This window comes from Carassius auratus, chromosome 22, assembly GCF_003368295.1.
Source record: "Carassius auratus strain Wakin chromosome 22, ASM336829v1, whole genome shotgun sequence".
Lineage (NCBI taxonomy): Eukaryota > Metazoa > Chordata > Actinopteri > Cypriniformes > Cyprinidae > Carassius > Carassius auratus.
The window spans coordinates 776,351-784,681 of record NC_039264.1 but is presented as its reverse complement, the minus strand read 5'-3'; the positions used below and the strand labels follow the sequence as shown (position 1 = coordinate 784,681).

The following is an 8,331-nucleotide window of genomic DNA, read 5'->3' as shown; positions in this document are numbered from 1 at the left end:
ATCCCTTGATTGTTTTAGACACTTTATTCCCTGTTTTGGACACTTTATGTCGTTTGATACCCTCTGTCAGATACTAGTTTGATTCACACAGCTTAGATTGTGTGATTGTAGACTGTGTGCATCAGAAATATTATGTTTTACCACAGCAGTATCTCTTTAACAACTGTGTGCGCTGTTTTATTGGGGTGCACAATAAATATAGGCCAATAATTAATGTGCATCTCTTCAGTAAAGCCGGTTCTCTAATCAGTGGTACATTCCATCAGGTGCTGTGTAGTAAACACAGCTCTGTGTGAAATCACAAACCTTATTGAATTAAAACAGTGCACACAGTGGTTAAAGAGATACTGCTGTGGTAAAGCATAATATTTCTGATGCTCACAGTCTATAATCACACAATCTAAGCTGTGTGAATCAAACTAGTATTGTTAATAGGTTGACAGGTATGAAGAGTAACATCATAACACAAATACAATTAATCATGCAAGGGTTTCATCAACACATTTCCCTGGTCATTTTTTTTTTACATGAGAGTTTAACAGCTCAACAGACATGGGTTCAATTCTCATTTTCACTGGGGAATTATCCATTGTTATATTCATTCTCTTCATTTCCTGTGGAATGTAAAAGAAAACATGACAGAAATAAAAAATGAGATGTATAGGACAAAGACAGTTTTTAGGTTTCAAGTTTGTGGTGTCAAAACTTTCTACAAATATATAAGTTGTCTAATTGTTTAAGCACTTGATCTCTGTTCTCACAAAATAACATGACATTTCTAATTTCTAATAATAATAATAATAATAATAATAATAATAATAATAATAATAGTACTCAGTTATCTCCCTACTGAATACTGTCCACTATAGTAATGAGGAGTTTATAATGTCACTATACTATACTAATATAGTGTCTCTATACTAACGAGGAGTTAACAAGGAGTTTTAAAGCAATATTATATCTGGGACTCTGCTTCTCAAGCTTCATTGACTTTATAAAAAAAAACATCACTTGCTCAATGACATTAGAAAGCAGAAAACTCTGTAAACTTTCGAATCGCTCTTGCGGTACTTTGATGTCATTCACCAATCATTCTACTCAGTGCTGCTTAACCATTTGAGCGGTACGGTCCCACACAGGGGATTTAGAATGTTCGGTGATGTCACATAACTATCAAATTCAAATTTGTGCGTTGGCTGGCGCTGAGCCAGAGAGAGACGTGCACTGCTCTTGTCATATTATCACAACTATGCAATGTTATTAACCACATAATGCATATTTTAAGTTTCCGTTTTAGTTTTTAGTTTAGAATTTAGAGTTTGAAAAATACATGCATATGTCTATGGAAGCAAGAATCCCTTCAAATGTAATCTGCGGATGTATTCAATTCATATCAGATACACTTAGTAAATATTGAGTATATATATAAAGTTATACAGTATAAACTATAAAGTTCACTCTATTCTTCCCTCAGTTCACCAGGCACTTATTTCTTATTGTATAGTGACACGTTAGTATACCAGGCACTTATTACTTGTATTTCGGGAGATACTGATGAATTCACGTGCTGTAAATCCGACTGACAGGACTCTCTGAACTGCAGCGTGATCAAACAAACACGGCGGCACCCCTCTCACATTACAGATCACGATCAAGATCATTTACAAAGGTTTTTAAACGACAAAACACTCATTTACACATATTTATGAATAAGAAAATATCAGCTTGTTTATGAAATGGGATGCAAGTTTGTGAATATTTAAAATCAAAAAAGTAAAAACTAAATAAAAGCGATCCATCTGTCATACAGTGCTACTGTAGACGCGGTGTGTCATGTGACAAGCCTGACGTGTCGCCATGGAAACAGTAAGGGTCCCTTAAGGGAACAGCCTTAAAGGGATCACCGGGGGTCCATTAAAAAAAAAAAAAAAACTCTGGGGGGACTGCTAGAATACTTTAAACTCACCACTGAAAATGTTAAAGTCGAACACAACTAACATTGTGTACTGGGGCCAGTTCTTCATACGTCGCTTAATAAATCCAAGATGATATCATCACGCTAATCAGGATCTGGTTAATTCGGTTCTTTGAACGCACTGTTGTTGATGATTAGTATGACTGGATTGAGTTATCTGAGATAATTGCTCATTCATGATTTGGTTTAAAAGGGGTTATGTATCGATACTCGAAAACACGATCAGCAGTGCAGCAATTGAACAGATTTGTTTTGTGACAGCATCAATTAAAGTTTTTATTCAAAGGGTCAAGATATCATGTTATCTGCATCTCGTCTGCTCCATCAAGCCTCTCTCAAAATATCTGTCATCACTCAAATGAATGCACTACTCTACATTATCTGTGTAAGACTCGTGAAGTAATTATTTTATGACGAATAAATCTTTCAGTAAGTAGAACTGTCTATGTCTACAGTATTAAAGACTACACATTATATTATCTTTAAATTAATATTTTTTTGTAAATGTACATTCAAGTATTCCACATTTTAGAGGCCAACTCATATCACATAATAAACAAATACAATCTTTTTTTTTTAAATGTATGCAACTGAATTACGTATGTGCATAAGAGGTGAACTAATTAACTTTCTGTAAACAGAATATCACATCAAATTGCTAAATATAACATTTTATATTATTTAGACAGTCCAGATAAAACATAACATCTATTAACCTAATCCAGCTCAATACTGGACAATCACACACTTCATTATTTACTGCACTAAATCAATTACAAGCAGAACTTGTAAACCATAAAAATAAAGCAGAAATACTGACTATGAAAAGATCATATTTAAACACTTTAACTCTAATGAAGCACACATTTATCCGCTTTAATACTTACCCGGATCTCCATTGCCCAACGCTTCATGTCACAGCAACACATAGAAAGAGAGAAAAAAGGAGATTATTAGTGAATGAACAGATTAATTTATTAGAGACACTGACAAGATATTGTGTGATTCTTGCTTAATGTTCATTTAGATCAGGAAGTGATAATTTTGTTTTAAACAGTATAATAATTTTAATTAGTACACTGTAAAACCCGAGAAAAAGTTAAAACTCAAATCGTTTGAGTAAACCGATTGCCTTGATGTTACGCAATCAAACAAAGTAGAACTTGTGGTTAAAATAAATGTGCACAATAAAGAATTTTTATATTTCTGTATCAGCTGTAATACTTACGCAGTTCTATTTGTGAAGCATCCTTCTGTATGTGGATAACTTCTGTAACAATATGTAACAATGTAGAACAATGTTATGTGTGAAAGGGAGTTAACACTGAGTAAAAGCTGTAATTCACAACATTCATTAATCTTGGTTAATGTTCATTTAAACAGTTTAATGTTAGTTCAGCTAAAAAAATATGCCAAACATACTGTTGAAAAAACTAAATCAAGGTTTCAAGCTACATTTTTTTTAAATTCATTTAGTTTAGTATTTTTGTCACAGTGTGGAGAGATACAGAGAGAGTTGAGTCATGGATCTATTTGTAAAGGTGTGTGTTTAATGAATGGGAAAAATGGAGAAAACAAGGATCAGTTGAGACTAATCAATGAACAAACCAGTTACTCAAATATAACTAAATAACTATTAAGGATGCACTGATCAGGATTTTCATGACCGATTCCAATTTCCGATTTTATTTATTTATTTTACAATCAAATTAGCCGATTTCCCATACTCGTTGCCAATTTATTTAGTAATTACTTTTATTATTATTTTTTTTTTACATTTATTAAATGTTTATTTTGCTCTATTACTGGCCAAACTAACCTTGAACAAACAAACAAACAAACAAAAATATATGAAACATGAAGCAACTGCAAAAAACAAAAACATCAGACGGGCTGAATTAATATCTTGGATTGCCGGGCTAGCGAGTGTGTGCATAGATACTTCTGGTTGTGCTAGACGCCAGTGCAGAGAACCAGAGAAATCCAAATATTACCTTCAACATGTTTAGAGGATTTATAATATCACTTAAAATGCAAATACCATCTATAAATGTTAACTGAGTGCATTTGAAGCTTTACGTATGTTTGGGTTCGTGAATGAATGAAATACCTACTGTTCACGAAATGAAAGTTGAACGTGGTGTGTACACATGGTCTTTTTCCCTTATCAGTTATGTAAATGTACAAATAATTTATTTCTCAAAAATGTTTTTATTACATTTTTTTATATAAAATATGTACCTTGTGAGACATGGGCTGCGATAGATCTTCATAAAAAATTCTAAATTGTGCACATTGTTATTATTATTTGTTATCAGTTAGTTATTAATTGTTATCAAATGAAGTTAATAAAACTTCTGCAGAAACCTCAAAACAAACGTTTGACAGTTGCAGATCCTTATAATCTTATAAACAGCAGACAGTGTATGTACAGTATTGCAGTTTTGAGTGGTTTGTGTTTTAATGAAGAGATCCCCATTGACCGACTAAGCACTGACGCTGAGCCTCATAATCAACAGATGAATGAATGAACCAATCTCGATCTGCGTGGTATCTTAATGAATTTCCACACATATGTACACAATAATGTAAGGAGGGTGTTTCCACTTTTCTTTAATTACCACTATATGCTTTTTTATTGAAAAACATTAATTATTTCTATCTAGCCAAGTTTAGTTTGTAAGTTTCCCTTACAGTAAATGAGAACGTTGCAAGACCGGAAGTATGCACACACTTGCGTCACTGAAGCTCATTGGCTCCATCTTGTTCACCCAGCCCATTCCTTCTATGTGTGTAAACACACTTGACAATAAAGCTCTTTCTGATTCTGATGAAAATGCAAATTCAAGCTCTGACAGCAGTGCTTACAGAACGGTAGCAGCGTTTCCTGGGTTATTGCTGTACGCAGCACTGCAATTAACACCCTTTTAATATGCATTTAATGATGATAAGAGGAAAAAGAAAATGCAATCGAAACTTTTTGGAAGACAGTCAGTTCTCCTCAGAAATACATCCATATTCACCCCACCCTAATTCCATAATTATGGTTTTCAATAAATTTGTTCTGTCTGGTACAGTATTTTCTCTGCTTGCATGACTATTCTCTCCTCTTTGTGTCTGTCTTCAGTGCATCTGTCTTAAAGATAATATATCATGATGATCATGACGTTTGTGTTACCAAATTGCATCCTGAATAACCTGCCCTGCTCTGTTTCTAACCTGGTCGTTTTTGATTACCGTCAGTTATTGAAAAAACTAAAATAAATAATAAAAAAAAAAAAAAAAAAATCTAAAAAGAAAATTAACCACAATGAGTCCAAATCTTGACTTTTGGAAATATCATAAAGATATCGCTGTCCCTAACTTGCAACCTCCAACTTCATTCACTTCCTAAATTAAGTGAAGAAAAAAAACAAACACCCTAGACGCTTATAATACTTGTATCTGGCAACACGACTGAGGCTGAGCCCGCGTCCTCAACCACAACTCGCTCAAGGGATGAGGCCATGGAACCTTTTCACAATGATAATATTTATTTATTTTTTAAACCCAGATAGCTTGCTGAAATAGTTCTGCGGCCGCCTCATCTACACTGTAAAAAAAATTGCCGTTAAATAACAGTAATTTTCTGGCAGCAGGGGTGCCAGTAAAGTACTGTTAATTTACAGCTCTTAACCATTAATTTACCACTCTTATTTTTTAACAGTATTTTACCGTAAATTCTACCATGGAAATTAACTCCACTCCCACTGCTTCAAACAGTTCGAGTTTTTAAACTAGCATTCCTACGATGTTAGTACTATGAACATATTTCATTTGAGTCCACTGAGAAGGAATATTTCTTACACTTAATGTGCAGTAATAAAGTAACCAAATACATGACTTTTACTCAGATCACTGCAGCTCATTGTCAGCTGTATTACACATGTATGTGCTGAAGTACTTAACACAGAGATCATCACTGTATCAGAGACTCCACATTTACTGCCTTTATATAAAGCAGCAGAAAATCAGAATTTGTGGCTCATCATTGACTGAAGCACCGGCTCTACTCTACAGCACAATGGTGAACAACAAAACTACATTAAACTAAACGATCTCTCTTGTGCAAACACACATTAATACAGTCAAGTTCAGTATTTACTCCCATTATCAGTGTATGACTTTGCTTAATTTTTTTTCTATGGATGTTCACAAATATTTTAGTTAAATTAACTTATTTTTCATTTGGTAAATCTGACGTTTACATTTTACAGTATATTACTGTTTTTCCTTGACTTGACGGCAAAAAAACTGTAGAAAAACACTTTTTTTTGCTGGCAACCATTAATTTACGGCAAGAAACAGTAGAAAAACAGTTATTTACTGGCAGCAGGGGTGCCAGTAAATAACTGTTTTTCTACAGTTTGTTTCCTGTAAATTAATTACAGTTTATTACTGTTAAATTATGTTTCATTCTGTTTTTTCTTCATCTTAAATCTTTAACCCTTTAAACCCCACAAGAAAATCCTCAGTTTTAAATGAACACTTATAATGTGTGCACACTACAGAGTGTTAGAGTAACACTGAATCAGTGAAGTTAATGAGATAATTCGGTGATTAATTGATGATTGAGCATTAGTGATAAACACCTGCAGAATCACTGAAGGAAAGAGAAACACAATAACTACAAATGACTTCAGCCACAGCCTTAGATGAAATCAACTGAATAAAAGAATACATAAAATCTCTCAAGATCTGATTAAACAACTCATAAAACAGCTTCAACAGATTCACATTACTAACCAGACTGACTTTATTTCTGTCAGATGTCTACAGAAGAACTTATGGAGAGTTAAATAGGTTTAGGTGTTTTTTTCACTACCATGATGGAGATCAGTGTTTACTTTAGTTGGGCTCTTGAACGTGACTTTTCAACAACTAAGGTTTATTTATTTTTTTTTTTCATGCTTTAACAATGCGCCTTTGGAACCTGTTATAGCAAAACAAAAGTACACAGAAGAAAAAAAATCAGATATTGTTGTTTATAGATTGACAAGAACAAATACTATTATTTCTGATCTAATCCCGTGTCTCTTTTCTTATTGAATATTGATACTACAGCATGAGAAGGAACACTGCTGAGCCATAAGTTATGAAAGACTGTTAAGAAAATGTCACTCATAATAAAAAAAAGACCTTTGCTGAAATTTAGACAGAAATATCAAGAATCAGCGTATGAATCACAACAATGGTGACAATCCACAAAATAAATGAACAGATCAGTTCTGAACATCACAACACATGCTACTAAAACTTAAAACAAATGCAAAATTATAAGCACATAAGAATTCAAGAAAATAAGTGAACAATTCAGGGGCATAATTTATTCATGCCGCAATGCATGCTGGGAATCATGGATGAGTTTTATCCTGTGCTGGTACCCAGCATGCATTGCATCATGAACCTTTTGATTGTCACCATTGTTGAGATTCATATGCTGATTGTTGATTTCTCTCTTTGAGTGTTGTGGGGACTGCTGCCCGAAATACTTTTTAACTAAAACTAGTCGTTAAATCCATAAATACTGGTTATCACATTACTTTTCAATCTTACTAAATTGAAGTGTCATTCACTCAAATATTTTTCAACACCAAATTAATATTTGATTATTATAGCAACACTTTAAGTCAGTCTAGTAGATCATGCCTGTTAGAAACAACCATAATCACTTGACTATCAAAATTAATACTGCTGTAACAGATGCATCATAAAGATACAAATACAGCAATAAAACAAAATGTAAAGCATAAAAGTCAATGGTCAGGAGCCCAACTAAAGCAAACACTGATCTCCACAATGGTGACGCTAAACGAAACAGTAACATTATCATCTAAATCTCTTTAATTCTCAATAAGATCTTTTGATCTCTGTTCTCTGATCTGACAGAAATAAAGTCAGTCTGGTTAGTAATGTGTGAAGTTGGTGAAGCTGTTTGTTGATCGTTTAAATCTTCAGTTGATTTCATCTAAGGCTGTGGCTGAAGTCAGTTGTATTTCATGTGTTTGTCTTGTTATGTTTTTTTTTTCTTCAGTGATTCTACTCATTAACAGCAGCTGTTGATCATTGTCTGAATTCACTCATTAGTGTTCATTCTCTCTGTCAGGTGGACTATATTAGTAAACTCATGTAGGGAATAGTGAATGAGGGTGTAGGGTGTGATTTGAAACACAGCCGCTGAGTGTCGACTTTGAAGGTTGTTATTTTACAATATATAGCAGCAGGCTACTTCTCGAAAACGATGAATATTACCCAGAATGCATTGTTTAAATGAAAAACAGTATTTTACTGTCGAAATTTGGCCGTTTTTTTACAGC

The 8,331-nt window shown here is 33.5% G+C and overlaps 1 long non-coding RNA gene across 1 annotated transcript; it reads right to left on the bottom strand.

Annotated features, from left to right (window-relative positions):
* Nucleotides 1–515: 515 nt before the first annotated feature.
* On the bottom strand, nucleotides 516–3,080 carry LOC113039310 (uncharacterized). The gene is made up of 2 exons (XR_003274944.1): nucleotides 2,863–3,080; nucleotides 516–614 (listed from the first exon to the last, which is right to left on the bottom strand). It is a non-coding gene; the product is annotated as an uncharacterized LOC113039310 (long non-coding RNA).
* Between the last annotated feature and the right edge of the window lie 5,251 nt (nucleotides 3,081–8,331).